Source organism: Saccopteryx leptura, chromosome 9 (assembly GCF_036850995.1).
Source record: "Saccopteryx leptura isolate mSacLep1 chromosome 9, mSacLep1_pri_phased_curated, whole genome shotgun sequence".
NCBI lineage: Eukaryota > Metazoa > Chordata > Mammalia > Chiroptera > Emballonuridae > Saccopteryx > Saccopteryx leptura.
The window spans coordinates 10316591-10331165 of record NC_089511.1 but is presented as its reverse complement, the minus strand read 5'-3'; the positions used below and the strand labels follow the sequence as shown (position 1 = coordinate 10331165).

The 14575-nt window shown below is 55.7% G+C and overlaps 1 protein-coding gene across 1 annotated transcript in view; it reads right to left on the bottom strand.

Annotated features, from left to right (window-relative positions):
- ADGRG1 (adhesion G protein-coupled receptor G1) overlaps positions 1 to 7560 on the bottom strand; it is a 39768-nt gene extending 32208 nt beyond the window's left edge. Inside the window, exon 1 of the mRNA XM_066348695.1 lies at positions 7434 to 7560. The gene's annotated coding sequence lies outside the window, so the exon portion shown is untranslated. The remainder of the gene's footprint in view (positions 1 to 7433) is intronic.
- Between the last annotated feature and the right edge of the window lie 7015 nt (positions 7561 to 14575).

The window sequence follows — 14575 nt, the reverse complement described above, 5'->3', positions numbered from 1 at the left end:
GGCGACAACTGACCCTTCCTGAAGGAGCGTCCAGCCTCCTTGACAGCAGGCAGGAGCCCGTGCTGACCAGCAGAGCAGAAGGCACTGGGTAGGGGACAGGAGCAGAGGGCATCAAGTACCTGGCACGCAGTCAGGCAGTCCACGCACAACTGGCCACCTGAACTTGAGTCTTCCCTGAACTCAGTCCTCCCAGCAAAGGCACCCATCTCGGTGCCGACCAAGCACACACAGTTTCAACATCCCAGGACTCAAGCTCTGGGTACTGAGGCCACAGAGGCTGCTGGAAACGGCACCCTTTAGTCCATCTGCTGGGCCGAAGAGGAAGCTGAGGCCCCGCGCCTGCAAAAGCTCAGCGAGACACTTGGAAATGGGCCGATGCCCCCACCCGCTTTCTGGTCTGGTCCGGGGCCCCTGTCAGCAGCCTGCCCCCATGCTGAGGTTCTGGGAATCAGAGGCTTCCAACGGCTAAGGGCGACCCCGCAGGCTGGGGACTCCCGGCCTCCACTCATCCCTACAGCGTGGATGAATGGTTGCCAAGTCACCGGTGCTGTAAGGATGTCACCACATTATGAGGCTAAGTGATGACGATAACAGGATAATAATGAGGATTACAGTCACTGACCATTTACTACATTCCAGACTTTTCCCTCCCACCCTTGCCACCGCCCACGAGGCGTGTGTGTGTGTGTGTGTGTGTGTGTGTGTGTGTGTGAACGTGCTGCTCCGCCCAGTGCCTGGTGCTTGAAAAGCCCTCAAGAAATATTTGCTGTGAATGTGGTGATGAGGCAGGGAGAGCACAACACAGCGAAATGAGGCCCAGAGAAGGGAATTAACTTGCCTAAGGTCACACAGCTAGAAGTGGCGGAGTTGGGACAGGAGCCTGGGCGGTCTGGCTCCACAGTGGCTCTCCTGGTCACTCACAAAGTCAGCCTCCCCGGACTTCCGGAGTGGGGCCTGGACACAGCAGGTGCTCAGGGCATTGTAGGTCCCTACTCTACAAGGGAAAAGTCACCTGTCCTGGCACAAATGGAACTGTTTGGGCAGCCTAGGGGGCCGGGGGACCAAGCTGCAGGGAGGAAGAATCACAGTAAAGCTATCCACTGGGGTGCAAGGAGGCCCCCAGGGCAGAGCTTCCAGAGAGCAGTGCGGTGCTCGCCACACGGTCAGCCCCGCTGTCCAGGCTGTGGCCGATGCCTAGGGCAGGCAGGCAGTGTGGACAGTTGGCCTGCCGTTCCCTCCCATGGTCACAGCGGGTCTCCCTCATTATCAGAGTGGAAAGGGCTGGTGCATACTGAGGGACCAAGAAACAAGGGGGCAGAAGCAAGTTATCCAGGAAAAGATGGAGAGACCGTTACATGTCATGTCCCCAGGCAAATCACCACTTTTAAGCCTCAGTTTCCCCAAGGTCTGTCCTTCAGGGCTGGGCCTCCTGCTAAAATCCCAACTGTGCTCTTGGATCCAGGCCAGCAGGGCAGCCATCCCCCCAACTGCACACACCCCAGAGGGTGCTGGCCAGCAGGGCACAGACGGAGAGCTGGAGGCGCCGCTGTCAGCCCATGGCAGGGTCCTGCCAAGCTGCGTGCCCGAGCAAGGGACGCAGAGGCCTGGAGCCAGCTGCCACTCTGGCCACATAGAAAAGGCCTGTGAGGCAGCTGGCCAGGGCAGGAGTTAGGTTACCAAGCTCTGGCTGCCCTTCCACCATCGGGCTTCTCAGAGACCTACTATGTGCTGGGCACTGTGCCAAGCTCCAGGGCGGGGAGAGGGAGCAGGCCCCAGCTCCGAGTCTGACTATGACATTGGGGTGATACCAGGGAGTGAGTTTTAGCACCAGAGAGCTCCCAGAAGCCTCTGGGAGTCCAAGGAGAGAATCCAAATAAATTCTTATCAATCACAATACTGCCTGTCATCAGTCCCACTAACAGGACTGAGAATAGCCGCTTTGTCCATCGGGGTCGCTGTGTAAGACACTCTGCTTTGCGTGGGCCACTCCCATTCCATCCTCCCAACCCTGCGGCCGGGTCCCCCTGGCACGTTAGAAACAAAGTAACGCAGCCAAGGACGCACAGCTGGTATGCGCTGGGCCCCCCGATGTGTGGGCGCCAACCAACACCCATTAGGTGCCCAGCCCTTCAGCTTCTTCATGTGGTTCTCACATGAGGCCACCACCTCTGGTTCTCACAGCAGTCACGTCTCCGCTGCGTAGAAGAAGGACAGAAGCACAGAGAGAGTGAGGGATAGAGCCAGGGTTTGAACCAACTGCACTGTCCCCAGAGTCCCAGCTGGGTCTTGAAGGAGGTCTTTCGATAAACAGAGACCAATCGGAAGGGCATTCCCGATGGAGGGAACAGCATCCGTGGAGGTGGAGAAGAGAAAGGGGACATGGGAGCCGTTCTTGGAAGGAAATGGGATCTAATAGGGGAGTAAGGGGCAGATTCTGGAAGACTTTGAGAGTGTGGAGCTTGCATTTAATGGGGTTTCATCCAAGGCACTGGGAAACCAGGGAAGGTGTTTGGTGGAGGAGGGGTCTGTGAGCAGCATGCAAAATGCAGGCCACCGACCTGCATGGCCCGAGGACTGGTTGGAAACCCAGGATCTCAGGAGGGCCCCAGACCTGCCGAGTGAGAGTATGCATTTGGACAAGATGCCTCTGGGATTTCAGGGGATGCCCTGATCTGGACTCCAGAGGCGTGTACCAGCAATGGTGAGGTGGGATGGGGGGGTGGTCCAGCCGGGCCACTGGAAAATATGGAAGCAGAGAGGAGAGGCTGGAGAGCAAGCTTTGGTCTACAAAACAGAGTGAGGACCCCCACCACACATGTGCCGATAAGAGGAAAAGGTGTCAGAAATCGCCCTAAAGCATGGTGGGGCCCCGGATGGGGTGCAGATCTGAGAGGCGGGGAGGAGGCTGCCCTCAGGCTCAGTGGAGTGGGGGTACACCCTGACATGTGGGGTAGCCTCCTGACAGGCAGCTGCAAACACATTGCTGGGGCTCGGGGTGAAGGGCTCGGGGTGAAGGGCTCGGGTCCCCCAGGACCAGAGAAGGTGGCGAGCATGACTGGAGGTGACAGTGGCCAGAGACAGGGTGGGGATGCAGAAAGGCCTTCACTGTCAAGGATGGAGGAGAGGAGTCCGTGCTGCCACTGAGAGGTTGGTCTCAGGCCAAGTGGCTTCTACTCCTGGCTCTGCCAGCTGGGTGACTCAACTGGGGGCAACAACAGCACCATCGGTAATAATAAACAAGGCTACATACGAAAAGCTCACTGCCCAGGCACAAATGGGCACCCCTGATGCATCTGCAAGGGTTTTACTGTTCAGAGCAATCTGCGAAGGAGACAGAAATGGGGCCACCAGGGAGGAAGGAGAGCTGGGGGCACGTGTGGACCTCAGGACAGGGCGATCATGGTGCCCACTGTGACAGAGGCCCGGGCAAGGGGGAGGACGCAGCCTTGTTCCTGGAGCCTTAACCCTTCTCCATCTCTAGGCCCCCAGCCAGCCAGCGGGGTGTGAACCAGCCCGGCAAACAATGCGGAGCTGGGCCGCCTGCAGGAAGGGTCACCAGCAACCACTGCCTGCTGGGCGGTGAGTTTCTATTGGACAAGAGCGGCTCAAGTCCTGGCTTCTCTCCTTGCAAGCTGAGTGGCCTTGTAAATCATTAAGCACCATGCCTGGCACACGGTAGGTGCTCAACAAACATTGAGCCAATGTCATTATGATTATCATAAATTCAACACGATTGCCAAAAAGCCTAGCACTCCACAGCTTACAAAGCACTTTCATGTCCAGCAGCTCTTCCACAAAACAATGACGACTGTTCCCATTTCACAAAAATGGAAACTGAGGCTCGGTGAGACAACCTTCCCAAAGCTTGACAGCATATCATCAGCAGAGTCAGCACTTGAACCCAGGTCCTGGGATCCCAGACCACATGCTTTTCAGCCAATGCTCCCAGCCTCCTCCACATTCATTCCCGTGGGAACGGTTCCCAGCCACAGGCATGGGGCGGCCACAGCCCCACAATAACGCCATCTCCCATCACACTGCCCCAGGGCCCAGGGGGATGGCATTGCCTATGTGACTCAGCCACAGTCACAAAGGGAGCTGTGTGCCCTGTGCCCTACGCCTGCCTCTCCCACCCTCCACTCATCCCCCAGCTGGAGAAGAAGCAGAGAGCCTGACAAATCCAAGATGTGGGGAGAGTGAGAGGAATTGTCAGCCATTAAAGTGGGACAAGTCTAATGAAGATTCAAGCCCAGGCTTGGGGTCCAAGAGATTGGTGCAGCTCCAAGGATAGAAAGAAAGGCCCAGGTCCAAGCCTGTCTTTGAGACCTTATTTGGAGCTCCAAGGACAGACTCAACCTCATTGGCTCCCTCTGGGGTGGAGCTCAGAAAGGGGCCCCGCCCACATATACCTGGATCAGGTTTCAAAACTCTGGGGCTTGTGCAGGACAAGTCATTCATTCCCTGATGCCAGCCAGACTCCTGTGTCCACACAAGTGTCCCCAACACTGACCTCTGTCTGCCCCTCTCCTGAAGCTTTCAAACCCAGAGCCCATGTGTCCCTATTGAGCACCGATTGTGTGGAAGTCAAGAAGGAAGCTTTGTCCCATCGGCTGGAGGAGGAGACTGAGGCTCAGAGAGGGTGGTGTACCAGCCCAAGGTCACACAGGATTTGAGTCCAAGATCTGACTTGAAGGCTGCTTGCCTCCCCCTTCCTGGTTCCAATGGCATCTTGACCACTTGCCAACAAGAAGTGACCTTGGGCCCAGCCTAGACAGGCAGGCAGACAGACATCACCCCCACAATAGTCACCCTATTCCTGTCCTGCTGGAAGGAGGGGGCACTAGAGAATACAGGTCCTTAGATAGAGTTCAGGCCGACTGAGCCTCCCGGGGCCGCCTCTGCTGACCTTCCCAGGAGGCGGGCACGCCTGGGTGCCTCGCTGCCCGAGATAGAAGGTAGACAGGGCATCCGCCCCCTCTAACTTGGCATGACGGAATGTCTGCCCTCAGCCCGGCCCCCGCCCGCACTTAGGAGGAGGGTTGGATCCAGCCAGAAAAGGCCTGGAAGGTCACTGTGGTCATACTTTTTCCTCCCAGCCTTCCAAAGTCCCTGAGACCAGGACAAGGATGGGCCCACCACAGACAGGCCCAGCGCTCTCCCCGTTCCCATGCCGGTCAGCCGTGGGGAGCAGGTGCCAGGCCGTGCACCCAGAGGCCTGGGTCTCTCAGGTGGGGCCCTAGCCATAGACATGTCGGGGCCCCTTTTGCAGCTCAGAAGATTGGAGCTGGGTGGGCTCACCCTCTTCAGACAGAAGTGCAGCCCCTCCTTGGAGTATGACTATGGCTGGACTGGTCTTCCCAAGGGGACCCTTGACACCCTGCTCAGGTCTAAGAGAGACCTGGTGGTTGGGAGGCTCCAAGATGCCCCTTCCCCCACTTAGACTCCTCCCAGCATTTCCCCAGAGCCCTCAAAATAGCACAGCTTGGGACCCGGCATCAAACTGTCCAAATCTGAGCCGCCCGTGCCTCAGCATCCACAGGAGTACAGTGGAGACAGCAGACCTGTCTAGCAGGTCAGACAATAACAGGCACGGCCACTATCCTAGGCTCTCTTTTAAATGCAAATTCCCCCAATACAGGAAGTGGAAGAGGCTTCTGGTTTCTCCATAGGAGCCTCCCTTCCTGGACACAGGGCCCAGACAGGCCATCCCAGCCACTGTTGGTGTCGCCATGGTTGTGTCCCTGTTAGCGGCTCTTGTCAGCGGCTTCCTGGGCCCTGGCCTGTGAGGTTTGTGGGGCAGCTGCTCTGATGCCCAAGACTTGGTCCAGGTGTCTTTGGTAGGGCAGTGAGGCATTGTCACTCTCCTGCCATGGTTGACAAGTGAGGCCCAGAGAGATTTAGTGCCTGCCCACAGGGCAGCCCAGCATGGGCAGGAATAGCAGCCTTCGCTTTGTCATGAGGGTGACCATGCGCCATCTCACTTGACTGCCATAAGGTCTGCAGGGTCCATGATCTTGACTGACCTCCCCACGTGCCCCATTCCTACGCCTGCATGTGCGCCGATTGGTGCCCAGCAAAGAACAAATTGTGTTAAGGTGTGGGCTGCCGGAGATCACGGGGCTGGGAGGGGGGCGTCTAAAGAGGGTGCCTCAGTTTCCTCACCTGAAAACTGGGCTGCCCCCACTCCTCTTTCAGTAAATAAAGAGTTGGAGTGGGATGTCCTTGGTGGAAAGCCTTGCTCAGAAAGGCACCCCCCCGCCCCCCGCCACCAGGAGCCCTGCCTTCTGCACGCGCCTGTGCCCCGCAGCCAGGGTGCCCCCGGGTCTCCCGCTAAGTGCTACGGCCCAGATGGCTCAGGAGGCGTAATGGAGAAAGGATGACAGCTACTCATTAGCAGGGGTGGCCTAATTAACGGAGGGAATGTGTAGGGGGGCCCATTTTGCTGCCTCTACACCCCAGGGAGCGACACTGTGTGGGCAGAGCTGGCCAGGCGCCAGGGCCCCACCAACGCCAGCCAACCCCTCCCCTCCGCCAGGCTGCCCTGTGAGGCCAGGAGACCCGGTTGTCCCGGTGGGGGCTGCAGGGGGAGGCTGGGCCCCGGGTTGCAGGGATGCTGCGCTAGTCCCTGGTTACAGACCGCTGCCCCTGCCCACGTCCCCCGGGTAGAGGAGGAAGCAGCCCAGCCAAGCAGGGCCTGGCCCAGGGCCACAGCAGGCACCGGCAGGAGCCGAGCTTTCCTCCATGGTGGCTCCCTGTCCTTGGCCACCATTTCGGAGTCTCATCACAACAGCCTGGCCCAGAGAGGGCAAGCGGCCAGTCGGGAAGCAACTTGACTTTCACTGCCTGTCCCTCGAAGCCAGGGTGGGAAGGGCCGTGCTGCCCGGAGAGGGGGCCGGAGACAGGCCGAGGACCCTGGGCTGGCCAGCTGGGCAGGCACAACCCCAGGCCTGGACCCTGCCCCTGCTGCACAGCTCATGGGGGGGAGGCTGCCTTCCTCCTCCTTGTCCTGTGAAACAACCCAGGCCAACCTGCTCCCAAACCGGTTTATCATGGGATCTCAGCAGGAAACAGGCTCTGAGCACAGGCTCTGCCTGCCCATCCAAACACCAGGGTGCCCGGCCTTGCCCTGGCCCTCACTCGTCTGCAGTCCCCTCATCTGGGCACTGGGGGCACAACTCCCACCCTGCCAGCTTCCCTGGGCCAGGAGGACCACCACGTGAGCATGCCCAGCTCACACCTGGGGCAGCAAGGGGCAGCCCTAAGAAAGCCAAGGCCCCCAGATCAGCCCAGAAGCCTGAGCAGGCTCAGAGCTGGGCCTCACACCTGCCTTCAGGTCACTGAACTAGACCTGGCGCCAGCCAAGTTCAAGAAGGCCAGTCACACCCTAATGACCTTTCCCACCTGGTCCCCCACCCTGAGCAACAGCTTCTTACCTTCGTGTCTAAGCAGGCCCCTGGCCGGACTCTGCACGGGCTGCCTCCTCCCCTTCCACCTCCTCCCAGGGCTCCAGGCTCCCAGTCTGAGCTTGTCCAGGCAGGTGGCTGCGGGCGAGGCTCCGCCTGTCCTTCTTGCACCATTTCCGGCTGGCCCCGCAGCTGCGACGGCCACCTCCCTCTCTCATTCCTGGGTTTCCATGCAGGAGCTGAATTGGCCCCCTGAGTGCTGAGCACCCCCGGCCCCTCACCTCAGCCTCCATGGGCTTTGCATCTCTACCCAGGACGCACGGGCTGATCCATGACCCCTGGATTAGTGTGCAGTGGGGGGGTTCTTGAGTATCTCTGAGCCTCAGTAGCGCCCCCAGGGCATTTGGAGGGGGTGCTGTTTCCCACATGTAATTACGAACACTGCGAGTTCACTCCTGCCTCCTCCCTGAGTTCAAGCCCCACCTAAAGTCTGGATCCAGATGGACCGCCTGCAATAAAAACAAGGCAACAGCCCACGCTGTCTGGATGCAGGAGGCATGGGGTTCAGGGAAGTGGGGACTGGGAGGGGGTCACAGGGCTTTCAGAATATCCAGCCTCCTGCAGGGCACAAAGCAAGAACAGAAACACAGGTAGGGGTAGGGACTGGACCTGCTGCTCCAGGCATCCCAGGGGCACAACATCCCCACATCCCAGGGGGAGTGGTCCAGACAGGCTCTGCCCCACCCAAGAGTTCCCCATGGAGACGCAGGCCACACCTCTCCCAGCCTGCTCCTAGACCACTGGCTCCCCGCCCTGCCTGTCCAGCCCAGTGCCACCCTTCAAGCCTCTACTAACCAGCACTTCTCCAGGGGAAGCTTTTCTTTCTTTCTTTCTTTCTTTCTTTCTTTCTTTCTTTCTTTCTTTCTTTCTTTCTTTCTTTCTTTCTTTCTCTCTCTCTCTCTCTCTCTCTCTCTCTCTCTTTCTTCCTTTCTTTCTTTGAGAGGGAGAGAAAGAGAGAGAGAGGAAGAGCAAAGAGGAGAGAAAGGAGAAACATTAACTCGTAGTTGCTTCACTTTAGTTGTTCATTGATCGCTTCTCATATGTGCCTTGACAGGGGTGGGGGAGGCTCCAGCTGAGTCAGTGACCCCTTGCTCAAGCCAGTGACCTTGGGCTTAAGGCAGCGACCATGTGATCATGTCGATGATCCTATGCTCAAGCCGGCAACCCCATGCTCAAGCTGATGAGCCTGCGCTCAAGCTGACAACCTCAGGATTTCAAACCTGGGACCTCAGCATTCCAGGTTGACACTCTATCCTCTGTACCACCAGCAGTCAGGCCCAGGGAAGCTTTTCAGAGTTCTTACACCCAGGCTCCCACTCTCCCAGGTGGCTCCTGATGTCCACCTCTATCCCCAGTGTCCCCAATATTGAGAACTGAGCCTCTATTTCTTCTAAAAAGCTGTTGATTCATTCAACAAAGCCTGTGTCAGGCAGGTACTGGCCCCAGCAAGGCACTGCGTGTCTATGCCATCTGGGAAACTGCCCCATCTGCCTCCGGAAGCCCCCTGGGCTCCTCTCACTTGGGGTCCATCCCCCAGTGCCAGCATTATTTCTCTGTGTGCGCTGCCAGATCACCAAACCCAAGCCCCAGCACAAGGCCTGCTGCAGAGAAACTCTGGGGGACTGGTGGGTAAAGGAGGAAATGTAGGATGAAGGAATGGGTGATGGATGGATGGATGGATGGATGGACCAGTAGATGAATTCAGCCATGCATTTAGCAAGTGTTTATTGAGGGTCTACTCTGTACCAGGTACTGCTCTAGGCACTGGGGACTCAGCAGTGAACAAAACACAAACATCTCTGCCCTCTTAGAGCTGGGCAAAACCAGATAACAAATTAATAAGCAAATAAATATGAAATATATTCAGTGGTAAGAACTAGGGAGCAAAATAAAACAAGGAGAGGAAAAGAATGGTGGAGGGTTGACATTGATGTAGATTATCTTGGAAAAGTGACACTTGAGCACAGACTGAATGCGGCAAGGGAGGTGGACTTGCAATGTCTGGAGTAAGGGCATTCCAGGTAGCAGAAGTGGCATGTGCAAAGGCCCTGTGGTAAGAAGGTGCTTGGTGTGTTCAAGGAACAAGGAGGAGGCAGACATAGGTGAATGAAGGAGTTGAGGTAGAGATGAGACCAAGGAGGTGAAGGAAGGATATAGAAGGACAGACAGACAAATGAGAGTAAAGGTATACACAGGTCTGGTGATGTGTTGGAGAGCTCCAATCCTGAGGGTGTGGTCTATTGGCCACAGCTCAGATCCACACATGAAAGCTATACACATTCACTGGGGTTCCTAATCCCCGCATCAACTCTTCACTCCTCTTCCTCCTGACAAATTTCCAACAGCTAGTAATACCTCTGCTCTGCTCTGCTCAGCAGGAAGCTGTGTCCCCCACCACCACCTCCACAGGCTGAGCACGGATGAGGGAGCACCAGGAGAGACCGTGTCTGAAGGCGAAAGGGGCCGGCAGGAAGACAGCCTGCCTCCTAAAGCCCCGGAGTTTCCCCAGAGATGCCACCCACCCTGATAAGGACACGAGGGGAGTCCCAGCGACCCAGTAGTAATTACCCCACTTCTGACAACCACACTCCACCCTCCCAACCACAACACGTTCTGCCCTCGGGGGCCCCCAGCATGTGATGCAATCACCGAGCCCTGCCAAGCACGCAGCGGGGGCTGAGGCTGGAGCCCTCGGCTCAAGCCTTCACTTGCTGCGTGCACTTGGGAAGGTTGCTTAATCTCTCTGCCCCTCAGGCCATCTATTAAATTAACAAACACATGCCTTTGCCCTGCTTGCCTTTTAGAGGCAAAGGGAGAAATGGGGGGGGGGGGGGGGGTCAGGAAAGTGCCCTACCAGAGTACAGCTCTGACGAGCATTTGTGGGGCTGGGAGCTTGGTCTCTCGGTCCCCTCATCCAGGACCTCGACTCCTCAATACACCCTATGAGGCACGAGCCACTTTTTAACGCGGGTTTTTCTGGTACTTGTGGGGGGCGAGGTTTTGGGAGGGGTGGGGAATGTTAAGTAACACATCTGAGGTCATAGGCAGGCAGTCTGATCCAGACCTCCAGCGCTTTCTCATCTGAGTGAGCCCAGCCTCCTCTGCTCAGCCCCACCCCCACGCAGTGGGGAGCTTCTGGAAATGCAGAGCCCCCCTTCTTACCTGAGTATGAGGGACAGGTCGAGGGACCTGAAGGGCCCTCATCTCATGCTCTAGCAGGACCTCCGTCTCAGTCTCCACGCTCCTTTGAGAGTTAGTGCTGCCCACAGAGTTAAGAAGTGAGCTCCCTGTTTCTAGGGAAAACCAAGGAGGTGCTCAGCCAGAGCACAGACTGACAACCTTGGGATTGAGGAGACACCTGCCACATTCACAGGGAAGACTCTAAAATCATTTGTCTGTACATGTGGGCCATTTGTTTTACTAATTCATGTATTGGGTCACTAAACTGATATTAGCAGAACAACGACTAGCTGCCAGGACTTTGTGTTAAAAAAAAAAAAAAATTGCCCACAGGGCAGGCAGCAGAGGGCATGGGGATCCCAGCCCCACTTGCCAGTTTACCTCCCTTAGCCTGGGTTTGCTTATTTGAAACATGGGGGTGATAGTGTATCTATCCATGACGTTGTGAGGTTAGATGAGGTTAAGTGCTTCCAGCGGAGGCGGGCACCTGGTCAGGACCCAGTAAGTGCTTGCCATGCCCAAATGCAGAGGGGGATTCAAGCCACTGATCTTCCAAAGCTCCTCTGGTCTTCGGCGTTGCCTCTCTATTGAATGGAACTGGCCTCTGCTCCTTCCATTAGAACAATAGGAAAGCCTGACCAGGCGGTGGCGCAGTGGATAGAGCATTGGACTGGGATGTGGAAGGACCCAGGTTCGAGACCCCGAGGTCACCAGCTTGAGCACAGGCTCATCTGGTTTGAGCAAAGCGTACCAGCTGGGACCCAAGGTCGCTGGCTCAAGCAAGGGGTTACTTGGTCTGCTGAAGTCCCGTGGTCAAGGCACATATGAGAAAGCAATCAATGAACAACTAAGGTGTCAAAACGGCAACGAAAAACTGATGATTCATGCTTCTCATCTCTCTCCATTCCTATCTGTCTGTCTCTATCTATCCCTGTCTCTGACTCTCTCTCTGTCTCTGTGTAAGAAAAAAAGAAAGAAAAGAACAATAGGAAAACTTTCCCTTATTTGGGCCACATCTGGAAGAAGGTGATCTCTGTGGCCAGATGTGGGCTGGGTATGCAAGCTCACAGCTCTGGAACCAGCCCTAAGATAAGCCCCACCTTCCTCACCGGGCCGGGATGGGCTTCCTCCCCTTAAAAAAGAGGAGAGCTAGCCAAAGGCATTACCCTGCTTCCCACAGTGAGTTCACTCTCCATCATCTGCATACTTGCTGACACTCACCTTCTGGGTTCTGTCCATATCTGATGGTTCATCTGTGTCCTGTCTGGGGATCAGGAAACCAGCTTCCAGTCCCGGGTCTGCCACTCACTGGCTGTGTGGTGCTGAGCAGGTCAGGGCTCTTCTCTGAGCCTCGGAGTTCCCCATCTGTGAAACAGGGATAAGAAGAGGACCCATCCTGCCAGGTTTTCAAGTGAGCCACGTGAGGAGAGGAGGGGCAGGGAACCACTCTTAAGTGCGCTGTGCCAAAGGATTCATCTCATCATGCCAACAGCTCGGAGGTGCCTTTCCCCATTTCACAGACGAGGGGGGCAGCCCGGAGAGTCAGAGCGACTCGCCCAAGCCCACATGAGTCAGTGGCATCAGGCCACATCCTTAGCATTCCGTGACACTGCGGGAGCTGGCCTGGTGCAGTTCCAGGGGGCACCTCCACATTCGTCCCATGTCGAGTCAACTGAGTTCTATCAGGGTTGGAAACAGTGCAACTGAGTGGCCTCTCCGGGGGCACTTCCAGCCAATTCGAATCTCCCCGTGTCTCCTGAGTCAGCACTCCATTTAGCAGCCAAACACAGGACCAGAAGTGGGCAGAAACCCGGGGACAGGAGGCTGCCAGCCTAGAACAGAGAGAAGAACCGAGAGCATCGTGTCACAGCCCGGCGCAGTCCCGACCGGCGCCCCGGGTCTCTTCTTAGGACCAGGTGTGCCCCCTTTCTCGTGATCTCCCCACCCCCATCTGTGCCTAGAGAAATTCCAGCCACCCCCAAGTAGAACCAAGTTTAAATGTCCCATCTTCTGAACCTCAAAAGTCCTGCAGGTCTTGACCTACGAGAATACTAAGTCTCTCGGGTGCCTCACTGTGTACCAGGCCCTTTCCTGAAACTCTGCATAGATGGATTCGTTCAGTCCCTGTAGCAATCCTATGAAGGGCTGCTACTGTTACAGACAAGGAGACTGAGACCCAATGAGATTTAGTAACCTACCCCAGAGTGCATGGCCAATAAGCGCCACAGGCAGGATTGGAACCCACGTCTCCATTGAAAGATTTACCTCTTTGTTATGCAGTAAATGTATTTCATTGGCTGACTCAACATTTTCCAAGTGCCCACCAAGTGCCAGGCCTCACGCTGGGCTCTGTGAGACAGATACCAGCCCTGCCTTTCATGGAGCTTATAGCTTGATAAGGTGAGGGATACACATAAATCAATGAGGTAATTAATTCATCAGGCAATTCAGTAAGTTATAAAGACAAATAATTACATATAATGTAAGGGCAATGAAGAAGGCAAGCAATAGAAAACCTGCCTTACTTAGCCAGGTAATCAGGGAAGCCTTCTGGGAGGAGACAACATTTGTAACAAGATCCTGATGGAAGGGGAGGAGTCAGACTCGGGAAAAGTTTGCACACCAGGCAGAAGAAACAGCATGTACAAAGGCTCAGAGAGGGGGACGCACTCAGAGTGCTGAAGAAACAGGCAGCTGGTAAGTGTGGCTATCGGCCGAGGCTGAGTCAAGCTGCCTGTCCTGCATCACAGGCCAGATTTGGTCAGGAAATCAGCGGTTAACACCACAGGGTCCCATAGGGAAAGGGAACTTAACCAGGCACCAAGCGGGAGTTCTGTAGAAGTCCTCCCAGGGCAGAGAACAGGCCGGCCTCCCATCTCCTCCGGTGGGGAGACACTCTAGTCTAGCCACAGTACCTGGTTCCCACAGAACTGGAAGACAGGCATCCATCCATCCTTCAGGCAGTCTGTCTGTCCATCCACTGGTCGACCTTCCACAGGCTAGAGCCCCTTGGTCCAGCGCAGGGCAGAGCTGGCCTCCCCTGTCCCTCACCAGTAATGGCTGCTACATGGTAACAAAGGGCTCACTGAGTATTGTTTGTGCACATGTGACTTCTGATGGATACTCTCATTTACATCGACAAGTAAGATAAAAATGAGAAATGACAAAGACATACATTGGAACTTCACTTGTTCATCAGTGACGTGAGCAAGCTTTTGCTGGATATAAGCCCCCAAATACTGGAATCCTTGCTGACTCAGATAATAGCGCTTGAATACACTGCTGAATAGGACAACAGTTTCCCTTTGTGTGTGCGTGCTGTTCTTGACGTAACCACCACAGACATGACACACTGGATTGAATGTGCCTTCTTAACATTTTCTCCACCACTTCCTTACATCTATCTAGACAACCAGCAAAACCATAAATATCAAGGCCTGTCGTGTAGCATTTGCCGATTTCCATGGTGTAAATACTCCCACCACTGTTGATTTCAGGATGCATGTATTGAATGTGAAACTAGGGGAAAAAAATGTGCCTGGCTCACCAATCTATGCTGTTTCCATTACACCAACACAGTAGATGTCAATAACCTCAAGGGCACACATGATTGGTGTGTTAGGGCTGCTGTGGCTAAGTACCACAGGCCGGTGGCTTAAACAACATCTTATTGTCTCGCAGTTCTGGAGGCTGGAAGTCCAAGATCAAGGACTCAGTCGGGTTGGTTCTTTCTGAGGCTTGTGAGAGGTGATTTGGTCTGGGCCTCTTTTCTGTCTTCCAGCGGGTTGCTGGCAATCTCTGGCACCCCTGCCCTTGTAGAAGCGCCACCCTGTTCTCTGCTTTCCTCTTTCCATCACATTCTTCCTGAGTGCGTCTATGTTCAAATGCCTCCTTTTATAAGGACACTCGTCCTATTGGATTAAGGCCCACCC